This window comes from Protopterus annectens, chromosome 2.part0 (assembly GCF_019279795.1).
Source record: "Protopterus annectens isolate FY-2018-M chromosome 2.part0, PAN1.0, whole genome shotgun sequence".
NCBI classification, from domain to species: domain Eukaryota; kingdom Metazoa; phylum Chordata; order Ceratodontiformes; family Protopteridae; genus Protopterus; species Protopterus annectens.
In genome coordinates, this window is record NC_056728.1 from 595,808,126 (window position 1) to 595,833,278 (window position 25,153).

Here is a 25,153-nt window from a genome sequence, read left to right on the forward strand (position 1 = left end):
AAGGAAAACCCAAAAAAGCACTAGCAGCAGATCTGCCACATAACCCTAAACAAGGAGAAGGTCACTGTCAGCTGCCTGTCGGGTGCCAGGATCCGCCACATAACCCACACACTCATGTCACTCCACAACAAGTACAAATATGACTCTGTCATTGTCCATGTTGGTGTGAACGACCTGAGATGTACCTCCCTGGACTACATGAAAAGAGACATGGAAGAGCTCTCCAATCTTGTAGCCCAGGCAGGTATGACCCTAGCCCTGAGTAGCAGTCTTCCATCACCCAGAATGATGCCGCAGTACAAGGACAAAATGATCGACTTCAACAATTGGCTAAGCTACTGGTGCCATTCTAAAGGGATCCAGTATCTGTCTGCGTGGAATGACATGGTCGACAGACCATGATGCTTTGCCAGAGATGGTCTGCACCTGTCACCCCTGGGATTCCGGATACTGGCTAAGGTTCTTGCCGCCCCTATAGTGCCTTTTTTAGGCAAGGTTCAAATGACAAATTCACCACCGTAACAGGAACAGGCAAGCAAAAACTGAGGGTGATGCTACTCAATGCTAGAAGTATAAATCTCAAAATGCACTCACTCGAGGCACTCCTTAAAATGGAGAACATCGATATCTGTGCAGTGACTGAGACCTGGTTCCAGGCTCCAGAGAGCACCCCTGCATTACCAGGCTATAACTCATACCACACTTTTCGGCCATGCAACCTGGACTGGTACACCAAAGGCGGAGGTGTGTCCATATTCATTAAGGATATCCACACCTCCAGGCTAGTTGCTCAGCATAATGCAGCCAAGGTTATCCAAGTGCAACTAACTCTGGGCAAAACTGCAATCCAAATTGTAGCTTGCTACAGATCACCCACCATGCCCCGGGATTCCCACTCCTCTTTTCTTGATGCACTGGAAAATATTAGGGTTCAACCAAACACCCTAATAATGGGTGATTTCAACTACCCCACCATTAACTGGGTAAACTACTCATGTACCAACTCCTTCGCTCAATGCTTTCTGGAATTCATAAACTCCAATGCCCTGGATCAACTTATCCACACCCCCACCAGGGGCAACAATATCCTAGATCTAGTCATTACCAATATGAGTGACCGGTGTTCCACACCTGAAGTCAACGCCTCATTGGTCCAATCCAACCATAAGCTAATTACCCTAGATATCCACATCCTGCCTCCACCCCCCATTAAGAAAACCATGGTAAAACATTTTTCCAAAGCCAACTTCATGCTTCTTAAGACAGAAGTGGTGAACTTCATGACACCCATGCAGATGGATAATACAGTTATGACTACTGAATCTTACACAATTGCACTTTATAAGCACTTACATGAGTGCATGGATCGTGCTATCCCAAACAGAACCAAGAAGCTATCTTCCAAAAAAAGGAAGCCAATCTGGTGATCCCCTGCCATAAACAAACTGTACAACAGAAGGAAGACACTCTTGCAAAAGAGAGTAAAATCCCACGAGTGGAGGAGCTCCCTGGTCAGCCTCAGTAAGAAGCTGCGATCCCTGATAAAATCCTCCAAAGCTAGTTATGAAAACAAAATGGCCACTGATTCTAAAGACAACCACAAAGCATTCTATAGCTATGTCAAGAATCTCAATGGCAACACTCAGATCTGCTCTGAGTTACAGCACAATGGCACTAAATATACAGACCCAACTGATATTGCTAACATCCTGGCAGATAGGTTCAGTGCTAACTTTACCCCCCTCTCACCCCCTAAAGAGCCCATCTCTATACCGGAAGAATGCAAAGTTCCTGTAATCATGGCTGCACAGGTAAAAACTACTCCCTCCAAAGCCAAGAACACAGCATCCATGGGACCAGACAACATCCCAGGCTGCGTTCTACACGAACTACAGAACAAACTGGCACCCCACCTAAGTACCATGTTCAGTCATAGCCTCACCTCAGGCTTTGTGCCTGCTGAATGGTGCACAGCAACGGTTATCTCACTCCACAAGGGGGGAGCCACCACGGACCCTGGCAACTACTGCCCCATTAGCCTGATGAGCCTGGTCTGCAAGGCCATGGAATGTATCATCATGGAACTTATAAACAAAGACATTGGTAATCTCCAAACTCTGGAACCCACCCAGTTCGGGTTTGTAAAAGGCAGATCATGTCTCCTAAACCTGATAGACTTCTTTGAAGCAGTCACCAAAGTCGTAGACAAGGGTATGGTGGTTCACACAGCCTATCTAGATCTTGCCAAGGCTTTTGACACCATCCCCCACTCTGGAATTATAGATAAACTCACTAAACTAGGTATAAATCCCTATGTCACAAGATGGGTTGCCAATTGGCTCACTGACAGAATCCACACTGTGAAAGTTGCAGACTCCAAATCCGACTTCTGACCAGTGACAAGTGGAGTACCACAGGGTTCAGTCCTGGGTCCTCTCCTGTTTGGTATCTACTTCTCTGAAGTACAGGCTAATACAGAAGGTCTTTGGCTAATGAAGTTCGCAGATGACTGCAAACTAGGAGCCATAATTGAAACTCCTAACGATGTGGGCATCCTACAAAAGGGCCTCACTGAGACAGATGCCTGGTGTCAAAGCCATGGCCTCAAGCTCAATGCCAAAAAATGCATTGTCATCCCCTTTGGTAAAAACTCTGTACCCATGAACTACAACATAGGCAGTAGTATACTTAACACCAAAAGTGTGATAAGAGACCTTGGGACACAGGTGGACAGTAGTCTCTCCTTTGATAATCACATCGCCACAGTAGTCAGGAAATCCTACTACGTGGCACACATCATCACAAAAGGCTTCTCATCCAGAGAAAAAGAGGTAATTTTTCCCCTCTACTCATCACTCATTAGACCCATTATAGAGTACAACGCCCCTTTTGGTATGTACCTCAGAAGACATCTACAACAACTGGAAAGGCCACAGAAATACCTCACAAAGAGGATTACCGGCCACAAACAGATGCCCTATGCAGACCATCTCAAAAAACTCCAGCTTTACTCCGTCGCATATCGCCTACTCAGAGGTAATCTCTGCCTAACATACAAAGCTATGTCAAACCCAGAGCTGTTGGACACGCTCCCCTTAAAGAAATTTCAGTCCCTCCAAGCTACATGCTCTTGGGACCTAGACCTTGTCACCACAATAAACAGAACATGCCGGAGGGATAGATTTCTGTCCCAGAGACTCCCCATACTCTGGAATAAACTACCTATCTATATCAAACAAAGCACCTCATTAGCACTCTTCAAGAAAAATCTTGATAATTGGATGGGAAATAGGAAATTCACCCTAGGGATCACCTCTGTGGCTCTGGTCGACAGTGGCACAGGAAAATAATTTTCTTGGGTGGCAAAAGCCAGGGTACCTTTTTGGCTGGGCTTGTATAGGCCCCAGGGCCGATAGCCTAGTACCTACCTATGAGCCTATGAACCTTATAAGTAATGGCAGGTCATCCAGAAATAAGGAGATCTTGGTTCCACTGTACTCAGCTCTCATTAAACCAATAATCAAGTTCAATGCACTCTTTGGCTTGTACCTGACCTGGCATTTGCAACAGCTGGAGTGGCCACAGAGGTTCCTCACTAAAAGAATACAGGGTGTAATTAATATGTCCTATGCAGACAACCCCAAATCCCTATCCCTGTACTCAGTTTCTTACAGACTACTGAGGGGCGATCTATGCTTAACCTACAAGGCAATCTCTGACCAACCCCTGATGGATCTGCTACACATTTGCACAACAAATAGCACTAGAATTACCCGATCTAAGGATCTAAACCTAGTCTGTAACATAAATAAAACTTGTTGGAGGGACAGGTATATGTCTCATAGATTATGCATTTTTTGAAACAGACTCCCCATTCGTGTGAAACAGAGCTATTCCCTAAGCCTATTTGGAATGTAATTTAGACCAATGGATGAGAAATCACAAATTCACCCCTGACTTGACACCTGTGGCCCTTATGGACAGGGACAGATTTTAGATTCCCTAAGACACAGGCATAAATAAAGCCATTCTAGTCTATGGAACTGGGAAAATCACGGAATGAATGGCTAGGCTTAAAAAGGCTCTAGGGCCATTAGCCTGGTTACCTCCTATGATCCTATAACCATATGCACATGTGTTAAGCCCTGTGATGTAATATTGTATGTAATGTTAACCTGTGCTCAGCTCTGAGATGAAGTATTCAATATGATGATAGCCTGTGCTGAACTCTGTGATGTAATATTCAGTATTACAATAACATTTCCTGAGCATTGAGATGTAGTATTTTATATTATATTACCCTGTGTTGAACCCTGTGATGTTGTATTCAATATAATGGCAACATGTGCTGAGCCCTGTGATGTAGTATCTGTACCATTTTAATCTGTACTGTACATGTGATGTTTGAATCTGTTGCATGAGTACATGTGCTGAGCCCTGTGATGTAGTATTCTGCATCATGATAACCTGTGCTGAGCCCTGTGATGTAGTATTCTGTATCATGGTAACCTGTGCTGAGCCCTGTGATGTAGTATTCTGTATCATGATAACCTGTGCTGAGCCCTGTGATGTAGTATTCTGTATCATGATAACCTGTGCTGAGCCCTGTGATGTAGTATTCTGTATCATGGTAACCTGTGCTGAGCCCTGTGATGTAGTATTCTGTATCATGGTAACCTGTGCTGAGCTCTGTGATGTAGTATTCTGTATCATGGTAACCTGTGCTGAGCCCTGTGATGTAGTATTCTGTATCATGGTAACCTGTGCTGAGCCCTGTGATGTAGTATTCTGTATCATGGTAACCTGTGCTGAGCCCTGTGATGTAGTATTCTGTATCATGGTAACCTGTGCTGAGCTCTGTGATGTAGTATTCTGTATCATGGTAACCTGTGCTGAGCTCTGTGATGTAGTATTCTGCATCATGATAACCTGTGCTGAGCTCTGTGATGTAGTATTCTGTATCATGGTAACCTGTGCTGAGCTCTGTGATGTAGTATTCTGTATCATGATAACTTGTGTTGAGCTCTGTCATGTTGTATCCTGTATTACACTGTCCTGTGCTGAGCTTCATAGACAATTAAATGTATGGCTATAATAAGGTTAATATTAGAAATATAGGGGTGGGGATGAGCAGTATTACAAAATAATACCTATAGCTGTGAGATGCTATTAAAACTTTCAGGCATAGGTGTCAGCTGGTTGTGAGGTATAAGATTCTGAAAGAAGAGAAAATGTTTGAAGATAACTGTTGCATTTATCCTTAAGATGTAGAAGAGCAAATCCATTGGATCTGACAGGTGAAGTTTCGGTTGTGTTTTAAAAGAAGTTTGCATTCTGAATGGACTTCAGTGGTAGTGGGATGTGGTTCCATAGTTTAGCTATACTATTTGACTACAGAGAGTCAACTGCAGTATTAGATGATTTGGTTATAGTAATTAGTGATTTTTTCAATAGACCATAACATTTTATTTGGGGAGTAATTTATTAAGTTGTTAAATTCTGGGAATTTTCTGGCTTATAGAGAAGTCTGTGTATTGTCGTTATCTGAGAAAGAACTAGATGATGTGGTAGTTGTAACCAGTTTAATTCTCTGGGAGCTAGGCAGTGGTGTGTCCTATTGTTATTGTTCACTTCAAACGTGGCTGTGTTATTATAATATTGCTCAAGTACGAACAGTCATGAGACTTGCAGTTATTGAGGATTGTGGCAGCATAGAGGACAGAGACAGCAGTAAGAAACTAGAGGCTATACAGCTTCTGGCTGTGTCAGCGAGATAGGTTTTTACTCTGTTTAATATGCCTAGCTTTGATGACACCCAGTAATTTTGTGTGGTTTAATTGTCCTGTTATGGTGTAGTTGGCAGAAATGACAGTGAATAGTGGTGTGTTGGTAGGCATGTGTTTTGGATTGAAGAGCAGTAGTTTAGTTTTTTTAGGGTCTAGAAGTTGTGAATTATGTAGCCACATTTCAATTCATAAGAAGGAGTGAAGTGCAAAGTCTTGGAGTTTTAAAAGAGATTTGGCAGAACAGATCAGGCAGCTGGAGAGACCATAGAGGTTACTCACCAGGAGAATCCAGGGCCTCAGACATCTACCATACACAGAAAGGCTAAAAGCCCTATCCCTTTACTCAGTTTCATACAGATTCCTCAGAGGTGACCTCTGTCTGGCATACAAGGTGATCACAGACCCCACCTTGATGGGACTGCTGCATATCCGCAAGTCAATCTCCACTCGAGTAACTCACACATGCGGCCTCAACCTGGTCTGTGACATGAACAGGACTTGTTGGCAGGACAGATTTTGTCCCAGAGACTCCTCCATTTATGGAATAGACTCCCTCTACACGTCAAGCAGAGTACCTGTTTACCCCTTTTTAAGCACAACCTGCAGAACTGGATGGGAAACAGAAAATATTCCCCTGGGATTTCACACGTGTCCCTGCTGGACAGGGCATCGGGTACTGACTTGTCTAAACATGGGCTAAACTCTTGCTTAGGCTTATAAGGGCCTCAGGGCCAATAGCCTAGTAACCTCCTATGATCCTATGGTCCTAAATGATGGTATAGCTAAATTCCAAGCCTCCCTCCATACTCAGAGAACATGGCAGTCTATGTGGAGTGTTTATGGAAACCTTGTACAAGTGTGTAAATAACTGCATAAAAACAGCAGTACCAAACCAAACTTAGGATAAACCCACATAACAAGCCTCTTTGGAAGACCCAGAGTATAAATAGGTTGTACAACAAAAGAAAACAAAATCTTGCCCAAAATTAGGAAGAATTATGCCCAAAAGACAAGAAATTCCCTCATCAGTATCAACAAGCAACTCAGGAGTCTAATCAGGTCCTCCAAAGCAAATTTCAAGGCAAAAATAGCCTCTAATGTTAAGGATAACCATAAGACATTTTTCAGTAATGTAGATAGCCTTACAGGGAACACCCAACAGTGTGCTGAACTAATAGTGAATGGACCTGCCTATAACAAACCAGGGGATATAGCGGATTTGCTGGTTGATAAATTTAGCTCCAATTCCATCCCCCATCACCCCTAGTTCTCCCAGGAAATGCCATCTACCACTTCTCCCCCAACTATCACTAAAGAACATGTCCTCACTACACTTTCCAGAACTAAAAACACTGCATCAGTGGGTCCTGATAATTTCCCAGGATGCCTCCTAAATAACTTGAAACATGACCTGTTAGGCCCATTGGAATCTTTGTTCAACTACAGCCTCAAGACAGGCTTCATCCCTAGGCAATGGAGGACTACAACAGTAATCCCACTACATTAAGAAGGACCATAAACAGACCCATGGAACTACAGACCCTTAACAAAGACATAGGAAATCTTCAAACACTGGACCCATCCTATTTTGGTTTCATCAAGGTCAGGTCATGCCTACTAAACTTGGTGTACTTCTTTTAGAAGATCACTAGAGTCATGGACAAGGGCAAAATGGCCCATACTGCCTAGCTTGACTTGGCAAAGGAATTTGAAGCAATACTCCACTCAGGTATTATTGACAAACTCACAAATTTAGGCATGAATCCCTGTGTCACCCAATGGATAGCTAAATGGCTCACAGATAGGACACATGAAGTTAGGGCAGGGGAATCCATCTCTACCAAGAAACCTGTTACTTGTAGTGTCTCACGGGGCTTGGTACTGGGACCTCTCCTGTATGGAATATACTTCTCTGAAGTTAAAGAAAAGGGAGAGGCCCTGTGGATGACCAAATTAGCTGATGACTCCAAGTTGTGCACAATTACTGAATCTCCCAAATATGTAAATACCCTCCAGGAGGTCTAACACAGACAAATAACCAGTGCCAGAACCATGACCTAAAACTCAATGCAAAATACATAGTTATATCCTTTGGGAAGATGACCACTCCTGCAAATTACAACCTGGTTAACACTCCCCTAAGAGTAGACTCAGTGTTCTTAACACTTGGTAACTCAGGTCACAGTAAACTGAACTCTGATCAACATGTGCTTGTGGTTGTAAGAAAATCTGTCTATGTGGCAGAACTATAGCAAGAACACAACCCAAATGACACATAGCCCGCAGACTCAGTGTGCCACTCAACCACAGCCAATAAGGCAAAACAACGTTCCCAACACACTAGTTCTAGGCAACTCTATAGTCAGGCACACTGATGTCCCACTCACCAGGCTAAACAAGGAGAAGGTCACTGTCAGCTGCCTGTCGGGTGCCAGGATCCGCCACATAACCCACACACTCATGTCACTCCACAACAAGTACAAATATGACTCTGTCATTGTCCATGTTGGTGTGAACGACCTGAGATGTACCTCCCTGGACTACATGAAAAGAGACATGGAAGAGCTCTCCAATCTTGTAGCCCAGGCAGGTATGACCCTAGCCCTGAGTAGCAGTCTTCCATCACCCAGAATGATGCCGCAGTACAAGGACAAAATGATTGACTTCAACAATTGGCTAAGCTACTGGTGCCATTCTAAAGGGATCCAGTATCTGTCTGCGTGGAATGACATGGTCGACAGACCATGATGCTTTGCCAGAGATGGTCTGCACCTGTCACCCCTGGGATTCCGGATACTGGCTAAGGTTCTTGCCGCCCCTATAGTGCCTTTTTCAGGCAAGGTTCAAATGACAAATTCACCACCGTAACAGGAACAGGCAAGCAAAAACTGAGGGTGATGCTACTCAATGCTAGAAGTATAAATCTCAAAATGCACTCACTCGAGGCACTCCTTAAAATGGAGAACATCGATATCTGTGCAGTGACTGAGACCTGGTTCCAGGCTCCAGAGAGCACCCCTGCATTACCAGGCTATAACTCATACCACACTTTTCGGCCATGCAACCTGGACCGGAACACCAAAGGCGGAGGTGTGTCCATATTCATTAAGGATATCCACACCTCCAGGCTAGTTGCTCAGCATAATGCAGCCGAGGTTATCCAAGTGCAACTAACTCTGGGCAAAACTGCAATCCAAATTGTAGCTTGCTACAGATCACCCACCATGCCCCAGGATTCCCACTCCTCTTTTCTTGATGTACTGGAAAATATTAGGGTTCAACCAAACACCCTAATAATGGGTGATTTCAACTACCCCACCATTAACTGGGTAAACTACTCATGTACCAACTCCTTCGCTCAATGCTTTCTGGAATTCATAAACTCCAATGCCCTGGATCAACTTATCCACACCCCCACCAGGGGCAACAATATCCTAGATCTAGTCATTACCAATATGAGTGACCGGTGTTCCACACCTGAAGTCAACGCCTCATTGGTCCAATCCAACCATAAGCTAATTACCCTAGATATCCACATCCTGCCTCCACCCCCCATTAAGAAAACCATGGTAAAACATTTTTCCAAAGCCAACTTCATGCTTCTTAAGACAGAAGTGGTGAACTTCATGACACCCATGCAGATGGACAATACAGTTACGACTACTGAATCTTACACAATTGCACTTTATAAGCACTTACATGAGTGCATGGATCGTGCTATCCCAAACAGAACCAAGAAGCTATCTTCCAAAAAAAGGAAGCCAATCTGGTGATCCCCTGCCATAAACAAACTGTACAACAGAAGGAAGACACTCTTGCAAAAGAGAGTAAAATCCCACGAGTGGAGGAGCTCCCTGGTCAGCCTCAGTAAGAAGCTGCGATCCCTGATAAAATCCTCCAAAGCTAGTTATGAAAACAAAATGGCCACTGATTCTAAAGACAACCACAAAGCATTCTATAGCTATGTCAAGAATCTCAATGGCAACACTCAGATCTGCTCTGAGTTACAGCACAATGGCACTAAATATACAGACCCAACTGATATTGCTAACATCCTGGCAGATAGGTTCAGTGCTAACTTTACCCCCCTCTCACCCCCTAAAGAGCCCATCTCTATACCAGAAGAATGCAAAGTTCCTGTAATCATGGCTGCACAGGTAAAAACTACTCTCTCCAAAGCCAAGAACACAGCATCCATGGGACCAGACAACATCCCAGGCTGCGTTCTACACGAACTACAGAACAAACTGGCACCCCACCTAAGTACCATGTTCAGTCATAGCCTCACCTCAGGCTTTGTGCCTGCTGAATGGTGCACAGCAACGGTTATCTCACTCCACAAGGGGGGAGCCACCACGGACCCTGGCAACTACTGCCCCATTAGCCTGATGAGCCTGGTCTGCAAGGCCATGGAATGTATCATCATGGAACTTATAAACAAAGACATTGGTAATCTCCAAACTCTGGAACCCACCCAGTTCGGGTTTGTAAAAGGCAGATCATGTCTCCTAAACCTGATAGACTTCTTTGAAGCAGTCACCAAAGTCGTAGACAAGGGTATGGTGGTTCACACAGCCTATCTAGATCTTGCCAAGGCTTTTGACACCATCCCCCACTCTGGAATTATAGATAAACTCACTAAACTAGGTATAAATCCCTATGTCACAAGATGGGTTGCCAATTGGCTCACTGACAGAATCCACACTGTGAAAGTTGCAGACTCCAAATCTGACTTCTGACCAGTGACAAGTGGAGTACCACAGGGTTCAGTCCTGGGTCCTCTCCTGTTTGGTATCTACTTCTCTGAAGTACAGGCTAATACAGAAGGTCTTTGGCTAATGAAGTTCGCAGATGACTGCAAACTAGGAGCCATAATTGAAACTCCTAACGATGTGGACATCCTACAAAAGGGCCTCACTGAGACAGATGCCTGGTGTCAAAGCCATGGCCTCAAGCTCAATGCCAAAAAGTGCATTGTCATCCCCTTTGGTAAAAACTCTGTACCCATGAACTACAACATAGGCAGTAGTATACTTAACACCAAAAGTGTGATAAGAGACCTTGGGACACAGGTGGACAGTAGTCTCTCCTTTGATAATCACATCGCCACAGTAGTCAGGAAATCCTTCTACATGGCACACATCATCACAAAAGGCTTCTCATCCAGAAAAAAAGAGGTCATTTTTCCCCTCTACTCATCACTCATTAGACCCATTATAGAGTACAACGCCCCTTTTGGTATGTACCTCAGAAGACATCTACAACAACTGGAAAGGCAGCAGAAATACCTCACAAAGAGGATTACCGGCCTCAAACGGATGCCCTATGCAGACCATCTCAAAAAACTCCAGCTTTACTCCGTCGCATATCGCCTACTCAGAGGTGATCTCTGCCTAACATACAAAGCTATGTCAAACCCAGAGCTGTTGGACACGCTCCACTTAAAGAAATCCCAATCCCTCCAAGCTACATGCTCTAGGGACCTAGACCTTGTCACCACAATAAACAGAACATGCTGGAGGGATAGATTTCTGTCCCAGAGACTCCCCATACTCTGGAATAAACTACCTATCTATATCAAACAAAGCTCCTCATTAGCACTCTTCAAGAAAAATCTTGATAATTGGATGGGAAATAGGAAATTCACCCTAGTGATCACCTCTGTGGCTCTGGTCGACAGTGGCACAGGAAAATAATTTTCTTGGGTGGCAAAAGCCAGGGTACCTTTTTGGCTGGGCTTGTATAGGCCCCAGGGCCGATAGCCTAGTACCTACCTATGAGCCTATGAACCTTATAAGTAATGGCAGGTCATCCAGAAATAAGGAGATCTTGGTTCCACTGTACTCAGCTCTCATTAAACCAATAATCAAGTTCAATGCACTCTTTGGCTTGTACCTGACCTGGCATTTGCAACAGCTGGAGTGGCCACAGAGGTTCCTCACTAAAAGAATACAGGGTGCAATTAATATGTCCTATGCAGAGCACCCCAAATCCCTATCCCTGTACTCAGTTTCTTACAGACTACTGAGGGGCGATCTATGCTTAACCTACAAGGCAATCTCTGACCAACCCCTGATGGATCTGCTACACATTTGCACAACAAATAGCACTAGAATTACCCGATCTAAGGATCTAAACCTAGTCTGTAACATAAATAAAACTTGTTGGAGGGACAGGTATATGTCTCATAGATTATGCATTTTTTGAAACAGACTCCCCATTCGTGTGAAACAGAGCTATTCCCTAAGCCTATTTGGAATGTAATTTAGACCAATGGATGAGAAATCACAAATTCACCCCTGACTTGACACCTGTGGCCCTTATGGACAGGGACAGATTTTAGATTCCCTAAGACACAGGCATAAATAAAGCCATTCTAGTCTATGGAATTGGGAAAATCGCGGAATGAATGGCTAGGCTTAAAAAGGCTCTGGGGCCATTAGCCTGGTTACCTCCTATGATCCTATAACCATATGCACATGTGTTAAGCCCTGTGATGTAATATTGTATGTAATGTTAACCTGTGCTCAGCTCTGAGATGAAGTATTCAATATGATGATAGCCTGTGCTGAACTCTGTGATGTAATATTCAGTATTACAATAACATTTCCTGAGCATTGAGATGTAGTATTTTATATTATATTACCCTGTGTTGAACCCTGTGATGTTGTATTCAATATAATGGCAACATGTGCTGTGCCCTGTGATGTAGGATCTATACCATGCTAATCTGTACTGTACATGTGATGTATGAATCTGTTGCATGAGTACCTGTGCTGAGCCCTATGATGTAGTATTTTGTATCATGGTAACCTGTGCTGAGCCCTGTGATGTAGTATTCTGTATCATGGTAACCTGTGCTGAGCCCTGTGATGTAGTATTCTGTATCATGATAACCTGTGCTGAGCCCTGTGATGTAGTATTCTGTATCATGATAACCTGTGCTGAGCCCTGTGATGTAGTATTCTGTATGATGATACCCTGTGCTGAGCCCTGTGATGTAGTATTCTGTATGATGGTAACCTGTGCTGAGCCCTGTGATGTAGTATTCTGTATCATGGTAACCTGTGCTGAGCCCTGTGATGTAGTATTCTGTATCATGATAACCTGTGCTGAGCCCTGTGATGTAGTATCTGTACCATTTTAATCTGTACTGAGCCCTGTGATGTAGTATTCTGTATCATGGTAACCTGTGCTGAGCCCTGTGATGTAGTATTCTGTATCATGATAACCTGTGCTGAGCCCTGTGATGTAGTATTCTGTATCATGGTAACCTGTGCTGAGCTCTGTGATGTAGTATTCTGTATCATGATAACCTGTGCTGAGCCCTGTGATGTAGTATTCTGTATCATGGTAACCTGTGCTGAGCTCTGTGATGTAGTATTCTGTATCATGATAACTTGTGTTGAGCTCTGTCATGTTGTATCCTGTATTACACTGTCCTGTGCTGAGCTTCATAGACAATTAAATGTATGGCTATAATAAGGTTAATATTAGAAATATAGGGGTGGGGATGAGCAGTATTACAAAATAATACCTATAGCTGTGAGATGCTATTAAAACTTTCAGGCATAGGTGTCAGCTGGTTGTGAGGTATAAGATTCTGAAAGAAGAGAAAATGTTTGAAGATAACTGTTGCATTTATCCTTAAGATGTAGAAGAGCAAATCCATTGGATCTGACAGGTGAAGTTTCAGTTGTGTTTTAAAAGAGTTTGCATTCTGAATGGACTTCAGTGGTAGTGGGATGTTGTTCCATAGTTTAGCTACACTATTTGACTATAGAGAGTCAACTGCAGTATTAGATGATTTGGTTATAGTAATTAGTGATTTTTTCAATAGACCATAACATTTTATTTGGGGAGTAATTTATTAAGTTGTTAAATTCTGGGAATTTTCTGGCTTATAGAGAAGTCTGTGTATTGTCGTTATCTGAGAAAGAACTAGATGATGTGGTAGTTGTAACCAGTTTAATTCTCTGGGAGCTAGGCAGTGGTGTGTCCTATTGTTATTGTTCACTTCAAACGTGGCTGTGTTATTATAATATTGCTCAAGTATGAACAGTCATGAGACTTGAAGTTAGTGAGGATTGTGGCAGCATAGAGGACAGAGACAGCAGTAAGAAAGTAGAGGCTATACAGCTTCTGGCTGTGTCAGCAAGATAGGTTTTTACTCTGTTTAATATGCCTAGCTTTGATGACACCCAGTAATTTTGTGTGGTTTAATTGTCCTGTTATGGTGTAGTTGGCAGAGATGACAGTGAATAGTGGTGTGTTGGTAGGCATGTGTTTTGGAGTGAAGAGCAGTAGTTTAGTTTTTTTAGGGTATAGAAGTTGTGAATTATGTAGCCACGTTTCAATTGATAAGAAGGAGTGAAGTGTAAAGTCTTGGAGTTTTAAAAGAGATTTGGCAGAACAGATCAGGCAGCTGGAGAGACCATAGAGGTTACTCACCAGGAGAATCCAGGGCCTCAGACATCTACCATACACAGAAAGGCTAAAAGCCCTATCCCTTTACTCAGTTTCATACAGATTCCTCAGAGGTGACCTCTGTCTGGCATACAAGGCGATCACGGACCCCACCTTGATGGGACTGCTGCATATCCGCAAGTCAATCTCCACTCGAGTAACTCACACATGCGGCCTCAACCTGGTCTGTGACATGAACAGGACTTGTTGGCAGGACAGATTTTGTCCCAGAGACTCCTCCATTTATGGAATAGACTCTCTCTACATGTCAAGCAGAGTACCTGTTTACCCCTTTTTAAGCACAACCTGCAGAACTGGATGGGAAACAGAAAATATTCCCCTAGGATTTCACACGTGTCCCTGCTGGACAGGGCATCGGGTACTGACTTGTCTAAACATGGGCTAAACTCTTGCTTAGGCTTATAAGGGCCTCAGGGCCAATAGCCTAGTAACCTCCTATGATCCTATGGTCCTAAATGATGGTATAGCTAAATTCCAAGCCTCCCTCCATACTCAGAGAACATGGCAGTCTATGTGGAGTGTTTATGGAAACCTTGTACAAGTGTGTAAATAACTGCATAAAAACAGCAGTACCAAACCAAACTTAGGATAAACCCACATAACAAGCCTCTTTGGAAGACCCAGAGTATAAATAGGTTGTACAACAAAAGAAAACAAAATCTTGCCCAAAATTAGGAAGAATTATGCCCAAAAGACAAGAAATTCCCTCATCAGTATCAACAAGCAACTCAGGAGTCTAATCAGGTCCTCCAAAGCAAATTTCAAGGCAAAAATAGCCTCTAATGTTAAGGATAACCATAAGACATTTTTCAGTAATGTAGATAGCCTTAAAGACAACACCCAACAGTGTGCTGAACTAATAGTGAATGGACCTGCCTATAACAAACCAGGGGATATAGCGGATTTGCTGGTTGATAAATTTAGCTCCAATTCCATCCCCCATCACCCCTAGTTCTCCCAGGAAATGCCATCTACCACTTCTCCCCCAACTATCACTAAAGAACATGTCCTCACTACACTTTCCAGAACTAAAAACACTGCATCAGTGGGTCCTGATAATTTCCCAGGATGCCTCCTAAATAACTTGAAACATGACCTGTTAGGCCCATTGGAATCTTTGTTCAACTACAGCCTCAAGACAGGCTTCATCCCTAGGCAATGGAGGACTACAACAGTAATCCCACTACATTAAGAAGGACCATAAACAGACCCATGGAACTACAGACCCTTAACAAAGACATAGTAAATCTTCAAACACTGGATCCATCCTATTTTGGTTTCATCAAGGGCAGGTCATGCCTACTAAACTTGGTGTACTTCTTTTAGAAGATCACTAGAGTCATGGACAAGGGCAAAATGGCCCATACTGCCTACCTTGACTTGGAAAGGAATTTGAAGCAATACCCCACTCAGGTATTATTGACAAACTCATAAATTTAGCCATGAATCCCTGTGTCACCCAATGGATAGCCAAATGGCTCACAGATAGGACACATGAAGTTAGGGCAGGGGAATTCTTCTATACCAAGAAGCCTGTTACTTGTAGTGTCTGACAGGGCTTGGTACTGGGACCTCTCCTGTATGGAATATACTTCTCTGATGTTAAGGGAAAGGTAGAAGGCCTTTGGATGACCAAATTAGCCGATGACTCCAAGTTGTGCGCAATTACTCAATTGCCCAAATATGTAAATACCCTCCAGGAGGGTCTAACACAGACAAATAACCAGTGCCAGAACCATGACCTAAAACTCAATGCAAGATGTATAATTATATCCGATGGGAAGAAGACTACTCCTGCAAATTACAACCTGGTTAACACTCCCCTAAGAGTAGACTCACTGTTCTTAACACTTGGTAACTCAGGTTACAGTAACCTGAACTCTGATCACCATGTGCTTGTGGTTGTAAGAAAATCTTTCTATGTGGCAGAACTTATAAATAATGGCAGGTCATCCAGAAATAAGGAGATCTTGGTTCCACTGTACTCAGCTCTCATTAAACCAATAATCAAGTTCAATGCACCCTTTGGCTTGTACCTGAGCTGGCATTTGCAACAGCTGGAGATTCTTCACTAAAAGAATGTTGTGTCTTTCGGCTTTTCCCGGTTAGGGGTCGCCACAGCAGAACTCCGGTGCACTAATGATTGGCACTAGATTTTTACATGCTGAGTTGCCAGCTCTGACACATCACCTTCAACGAAGGTATGCCCATTCACGCATGTCTCCACACAAAAGACGCTCTAGCTGAGAATCGAACAGGACAACATCATACTGTGAGGCGACAACGCTACCGCAGCAGCACCACCTACAGGGTGTAATTAATCTGTCCTATGCAGACCATCCCAAAGCCCTATCCCTGTACTCAGTTTCTTACAGACTACTGAAGGGCGATCTATGCTTAACCTACAAGGCAATCTCTCACCAAGCCCAGATGGATCTGCTACACATTTGTAAAACAAATAGCACTAGAATTACCCGATCTAAGTATCTAAACCTTGTATGTGACATAAATAAAACTTGTTGGAGGGACAGGTATACGTCTCATAGATTATCCATTTTCTGGAACAGACTACCCATTCTTGTGAAACAGAGCTCTTCCCTAAGCCTATTGGAATGCAATTTGGACCAATGAATGAGAAATCACAAATGCACCCCTGACTTGACACCTGTGGCCCTTATGGACAGGGATAGATTTTAGATTCCCTAAGACACAGGCAAAAATAAAGCCATTCTAGTCTATGGAATTGGGAAAATCGAGGAATGAATGGCTAGGCTTAAAAAGGCTCTTGGGCCATTAGCCTGGTAACCTCCTATGATCCTATAACCCTATGCACATGTGTTAAGCCCTGTGATGTAGTATTGTATATAATGTTAACCTGTGTTCTGCTTTGAGATGTATGATGATAGCCTGTGCTGAACTCTGTGATGTAATATTCAGTATTACAATAACATTTCCTGAGCACTGAGATGTAGTATTTTATATTATATTACCCTGTGCTGAGCCCTGTGATGTTGTATTCAGTATCATGGCAACCTGTGCTGACCCCTGTGATGTAGTATATTTACAATGCTAGTCTGTACTGTACATGTGATGTATGAATCTGGTGCATGAGTACCTGTGCTGAGCCCTGTGATGTAGTTTTCTGTATCATGGTAGCCTGGGCTGAGACCTGTGATGTAGTATTCTGTATAATGGTATCCTGTGCTGAGTCCTGTGATGTAGTATTCTGTATCATGATAACCTGTGCTGAGCCCTGTGATGTAGTATTTTGTATCATGATAACCTGTGCTGAGCCCTGTGATGTAGTATTCTGTATCATGGTAACCTGTGCAGAGGAGCCCTGTGATGTAGTTTTCTGTATCATGGTAGCCTGGGCTGAGACCTGTGATGTAGTATTCTGTATAATGGTATCCTGTGCTGAGTCCTGTGATGTAGTATTCTGTATCATGATAACCTGTGCTGAGCCCTGTGATGTAGTATTTTGTATCATGATAACCTGTGCTGAGCCCTGTGATGTAGTATTCTGTATCATGGTAACCTGTGCAGAGGAGCCCTGTGATGTAGTATTCTGTATCATGATAACCTGTGCTGAGCCATATGATGTAGTATTCTGTATCATGGTTACCTGTGCTGAGCCCTGTGATGTAGTATTCTGTATCATGATACCGTGTGCTGAGCCCTGTGATATAGCATTCTGTATCATGATAACCTGTGCTGAGTCCTGTGATGTAGTATTCTGTATCATGGTAACCTGTGCTGAGCCATGTGATGTAGTATTGTGTATCATGATAACCTGTGTTGAGTCCTGTGATGTAGTATTCTGTATCATGATAACCTGTGTTGAGTCCTGTGATGTAGTATTCTGTATCATGGTAACCTGTGCTGTGCCCTGTGATGTAGTATTCTGTATCATGATACCCTGTGCTGAGCCCTGTCATGTAGTATTCTTTATCATGATAACCTGTGCTGAGTCCTGTATTGTAGTATTCTGTGCTGAGCCATGTGATGTAGTATTGTGTATCATGATAACCCGTGCTGAGTCCTGTGATGTAGTATTCTGTATCATGGTCACATGTGCTGATCTCTGTGATGTAGTATTCTGTATCATGATAACCTGTGCTGAGCTCTGTGATGTAGTATTCTGTATCATGATAACCTGTGCTGAGCTCTGTCCTGTTGTATCCTGTTTTACACTGTCCTATACTGAGTCCTGTGATGCAGGATTCTGTATCATGATAAAATGCGCTGAGCCCTGTGATGTAGTATTCTGTATCATGATAACTTGTGCTGAGCCATGTAATGTAGCATTCTGTAAAATGGTTACCTCTGCTCTGTACTGTGAACTAACATTTAGTATCACAATAACATTTGCTGTCCCTGTGATCCAATATTCTTTATCAGGTTAACCTGAGCTGTACCTTGTGATTTAGTATTCTGTTTTATGATACTTTATATTAGTGGATGTTGAACATTTAGCATTTGAGTTTATGTATTAGTAGGTTTGTCATATAGATAATAGATCATGTGATTGGGGCTTACAAATTAAAAGAAATTGAGGTAAGGGAAAAATTAGGTAGGGCAGAACATGTTGATATTGCAGTTAAGAGTTGGGGTGTAAAGCAGGTTCAGGAGACAATTAAATGTATGGTTATAATGAGGTTAATATTAGAAATATAGGGGTGGGGTTAAGCAGTATTACAAAATAATGCAGCCACGGTGGTGCAGCATTAGCATTGTCACCTCGTATCAAGAAGTTCTCTGATTTGATCTGCGGCTGTGGTGCCTTCTGTGCGGAGTCTGCATGCCCTCGTTGTTGTCGCGTGGGTTTCTGCTGGGTGCTCCAGTTTCCTCCCACATCCCAAAGACATGCTGTAGGTGAATTGAACACTCTAAATTGGCCTTAGGCATGAGTGTGTGTGTGCCTTCTGTGAAAGGTTGGGCGCTGGGCTGGCAACTCGACGCCGTAAAACTCCACTGCCAATCATGAGTGTACAGGTGATCCACTGTGGAGACCCCTAACCGGAAAAAAACAAAAGAAGAAGACCTATAGCTGTGAGATGCTATTAAAACTTTCAGGCATAGGTGTCAGCTGGTTGTGAGGTATAAAATTCTGAAAGAAGAGAAAATGTTTGAAGATAACTGTTGCATTTATCCTTAAGATGTACAAGAGCAAATCCATTGGATCTGACAGGTGAAGTTTCGGTTGTGTTTTAAAAGAAGGAGTTTGCATTCTGAATGGACTTCAGTAGTAGTGGGATGTGGTTCCATACTTTAGCTACACTATTTGACTATAGAGAGTCAACTGCAGTATTAGATGATTTGGTTATAGTAATTAGTGATTTTTTCAATAGACCATAACATTTTATTTGGGGAGTAATGTATTAAGTTGTTAAATTCTGGGCAATTTTCTGGCTTATAGAGAAGTCTGTGTATTGTCGTTATCTGAGAAAGAACTAGATGATGTGGTAGTTGTAACCAGTTTAATTCTCTGGGAGCTAGGCAGTGGTGTGTCCTATTGTTATTGTTTACTTCAAACGTGGCTGTGTTATTATAATATTGCTAAAGTATGAACAGTCATGATACTTGAAGTTAGTGAGGATTGTGGCAGCATAGAGGACAGAGACAGCAGTAAGAAACTAGAGGCTATACAGCTTCTCGCTGTGTCAGCAAGATAGGTTATTACTCTGTTTAATATGCTTAGCTTTGATGACACCCAGTAATTTTGTGTGGTTTAAATGTCCTGTCATGGTGTAGTTGGCAGAGATGATAGTAAATAGTGGTGTGTTGGTAGGCATGTGTTTTGGAATGAAGAACAGTAGTTTAGTTTCTTTAGGGTTTAGAAGTTGTGAATTATGTAGCCACGTTTCAATTGATAAGAAGGACTGAAGTGTAAAGTCTTGGAGTTTTGAAAGAGATTTGGCAGAACAGATCAGGCAGCTGGAAAGACCACAGAGCTTCCTCAGCAGGAGAATCCAGGGCCTCAAACATCTACCATACACATATAGGCTAAAAGCCCAATCCCTTTACTCAGTTTCATACACACTCCTCAGAGGTGACATATGTCTGGCATACAAGGTGATCACGGACACCACCTTGATGGGACTGCTGCATATCTGTAAGTCAAGCTCCACTCGAGTAACTCACACCTGTTGCCGCAACCTGGTCTGTGGCAGGACAGATTGTGTCCCAGAGACTCCTCCATCTATGGAATAGACTCCCCCTCCACATCAAGCAGAGTACCTGTTTAACCCTTTTTAAGCACAACCTGGAGAACTGGATGGGAAACAGAAAATATTCCCCTGCTATTTCATGCGTGTCCCTGCTGGACATGGGCATCGGGTGCTGAGTTGTCTAAACATGCCATCACTTAGGCTTATAAGGGCCTCAGGGCCAATAGCCTAGTAATATCCTTCAATCCCATGATCCTAAGTGATGGCATAGTTATATTCCAAGCCCCCCTCCATACTTAGAGAACATAGCAGTCTATGTGGAGTGCTTATGGAAACCTTGTACAGGTGTGTAAATAACTGCATATAAACAGCAGTACCAAACCAATCTTAGGACAACCCCCCAAAACAAGCCCCTTTGAAAGACCCAGATTATAAATAGGTTGTACAACAAAAGAAAACAAAATCTTGTCCAAAATTAGGAAGAATTATGCCCAAAAGACAAAAAATTCCCTCATCAGTCTCAACAAGCAACTCAGGAGTCTAATCAGGTCCACCAAAGCAAACTTCAAGGCAAAAATAGCCTCCAAGGTTAAGGATAACCATAAGACATTTTTCAGTAATGTAGATAGCCTTACAGGGAACACCCAACAATGTGCTGAACTGATAGTAAATGGAACTGCCTATAACAAACCAGGGGATATAGCGAATTTGCTGCTTGATAAATTTAGCTCCAATTCCTTCCCCCATCACCCCTAGTTCCCCCAAGAAATACCATCTACCTCTTCTCCCCCAACTATCGCTAAAAAACATGCCCTCACTACACTTTCTAGAACTAAAAGCACTGCATCAGTGGGTCCTGATAATTTCCCATGATGCCTCTTAAATAACTTGAAACATGACCTGTCAGGCCCATTGGAATCTTTGTTTAACTACTGCCTCAAGACAGGCTTCATCCCTAGGCAATGGAGGACTACAACAGTCATCCCACTACATAAAGAAGGACCATCAACAGACCCATGGAACTGCAGACCCTTAATAAAGACATAGGAAATCTTCAAACACTGTACCCATCCTATTTTGGTTTCATCAAGGGCAGGTCATGCCTACTAAACTTGGTGTACGTCTTTTAGAAGATTACTAGAGTCATGGATAAGGGCAAAATGGCCCATACTGCCTACCTTGACTTGGCAAAGAAATTTGAAGCAATACCCCACTCAGGTATTATTGACAAACTCACAAATTTAGGCATGAATCCCCGTGTCACCCAATGGATAGCCAAATGGCTCACAGATAGGACACATGAAGTTAGGGCAGGGGAATCCTTCTCTACCAAGAAGCCTGTTACTTGTAGTGTCTCACAGGGCTTGGTACTGGGACCTCTCCTGTATGGAATATACTTCTCTGAAGGTTAGGAAAAGGTAGTGGGTCTTTGGATGACCAAATTAGCTGATGACTCCAAGTTGTGCACAATTACTGAATCTCACATATATGTAAATACCCTACAGGAGGGTCTAACACAGACAAATAACCAGTGCCAGAACCATGACCTAAAACTCAATGCAAAATGCATAGTTATATCCTTTGGGAAGATGACCACTCCTGCAAATTACAACCTGGTTAACACTCCCCTAACAGTAGACTCAGTGTTCTTAACACTTGGTAACTCAGGTTACAGTAACCTGAACTCTGATCACCCTGTGCTTGTGGTAGTAAGAAAATCTTTCTATGTGGCAGAACTTATAAATAATGGCATGTCATCCAGAAATAAGGAGATCTTGGTTCCACTGTACTCAGCTCTCATTAAACCAATAATCAAGTTCAATGCACCCTTTGGCTTGTACCTGACCTGGAATTTGCAATAGCTGGAGTGGCCACATAGGCTCTTCACTAAAAGAATACAGGGTGTAATTAATATGTCCTATGTAGACCACCCCAAAGCCCTGCCCCTGTACTCAGTTTCTTACAGACTACTGAGGTGCGATCTATGCTTAACCTACAAGGCAATCTCTGTCCAAACCCAGACGGATCTGCTACACATTTGCAATACAAATAACACTAGAATTACCCGATCTAAGGATCTAAACCATCTCTGTAACATAAATAAAACTTGTTGGAGGGTAAGGTATATGTCTCATAGATTATCCATTTTCTGGAGCAGACTCCCCATTCATGTGAAACAGAGCTCTTCCCTAAATGTATTGGAATGTAATTTGGACCAATGGATGAGAAATCATAAATTCACCCCTGACTTGACACCTGTAGCCCTTATGGACAGGGATAGATTTTAGATTCCCTAAGACACAGGCGTAAATAAAGCCATTCTAGTCTATGGAATTGGGAAAATAGAGGAATGAATGGCTAGGCTTAAAAAGGCTCTAGGGCTATTAGCCTGGTAACCTCCTATGATCCTATAACCCTATGCACATGTGTTAAGCCCTGTCATGTAATATTGTATAAAATGTTAACCTGTACTCAGCTCTGAGATGAAGTATTCAGTGTGATGATAGCCTGTGCTGAGCACTGTGATGTAATATTCAGTATTACAATAACATTTCCTGAGCATTGAGCTGTAGTATTTTATATTATACTACGTTGTGCTGAGTCCTGTGATGTTGTCTTCAGTATCATGGCAGCCTGTGCTGAGCCCTGTGATGTAGTATTTGTACCATGCTAATCTGTACTGTACATGTGATGTATGAATCTGTTGCATGAGTATCTGTGCTGAACCCTATGATGTAGAATTCTACATCATGGTTACCTGTGCTGAGCCCTGTGATGTAGTATTCTGTATCATGGTAACCTGTGCTGAGCCCTTTGATGTAGTATTCTGTATCATGGTAACCTATGCTGAGCCCAGTGTTGTAGTATTCTGCATCATGATAACCTGTGCTGAGCCCTGTGATGTAGTATTCTGTATCATGGTAAATTGTGCTGAGCCCTGTGATGCAGTATTCTGTATCATGATAACCTGTGCTGAGCCCTGTGATGTAGTATTCTGTAGCATGGTAACCTGTGCTGAGCCCTGTGATGTAGTATTCTGTATCATGATAACCCTTGCTGAGTCCTGTGATGCAGCATTCTGTATCATGGTAACCTGTTGTGAGCTCTGTGATGTAATATTCTGTATCAAAATAACCTGTGCTGAACCCTGTGATACAGTATTCTGTATCATGATAAACTATGCTAAGTCCCATGATTGAGTATTATCATGGTAACCTTTGCTAGGACCGGTGATGTAGTATTCTATACCATGGTAACCTGTGCTGTGTCAATGGCAAGTATTCAGTATCATGGCATCCTGGGTTGAGTCCTGTGGTGTACTATTCGGTATCATGGTAACATGTGCTAAGCCTTCTGATGTAGTACTGTACTCAATCAATAATGCCCAACAGGGTATGTGTCACTGTGTAAATAATGCATGGTGCTCGGCCTCTATACCCTTGGAAAGGTATTATTTACACAGCAACACGAACCCTGGAGGGCATTATTATTATGCTTAGAGAATGATCTCTCTGTAATTTTTTTTGTTTTATTTACTTATTTTTTTAATATATTATTATTTTTTTTATATTTTTAATATAAAGTAGTTCCTCCACCTAATGTTTCAAACTGATATATGTAACTGGTAGTGGAGGAAGTATTCTACATCAAAAATTTAACATTTTCAAAGAAAGTCCAGATTTGTACCTCATTTTTGGTCCACTATTCATACAATTTGTGATTTGCTGGTAAATTATTAGGGACTGAAGTCATTAACTAATGACATACATTTGAGTTTCAGACTTTATTTTCCACAGAAAATGCATGCTAACACAAATTATTTTATTATAACACTTTTCTAATGTTATAACAGCCATGTTTAAAATCTGCTCATATGTTTCAGCCTTTGCTCCACTTTATTTTAGGCTTTATTCAGATTTCATGAGCTAAGAGGTTGAGAGGTATGCAAACCTCTTAACTGCTGCTGCTACCATTATTTAATCAATCTGTCTGTGACACACACACACACACACACACACACACACACACACACACACACACACACACACACACACACACACACACACACACACACACACACTTCTGCTTTTCTGCATGCAAGCACACATATATTCAAACAGGCAGACAGAAACATAAATACACATACCACAGGATCCAGTAAACTCTTTGTAGGAATAGCATTATTCTTACACCGAGTGAATGGTGTCCGTGTCCACATCCCCCTCTCAGCAGCGCATCTTAGATATTAATGAATGAATGTGCACTACTGAGAGGGAGCTGCGGACACAGATACTGAATGAGTGCTAGGGGCATGTGTTACAGTGCCCACAGATCTGTGACATGCCCTCTGCACTGACAAAGTGCCATACGGCACTTTGCAAAACAAAACAGTGTCTGCAGACACTGAAATACTAAATGGCAAGTGAATTCAATGGGGGTGTCTGGCAAATCACTGAGGATTGAAGTCCTTAAATAATAAAATCATTTGAGTTACAGACTTCGTATCCTTCAAAAAATGCATGTTAATACGAAATTGGACATTCTAGGGAACAGTTTCTAAATATTGCCCTTACAAGCTTGGAAAATTGGCAGAATGACAGGTCTTGCATTAGCATGGATTTTCTGAAGAGTATGATGTGTGAAACTCAAATGCCCCTCAATATTTTCTAACTGCAGTCTTTAATGATTTGTCACTGATTTGCCAAGGAA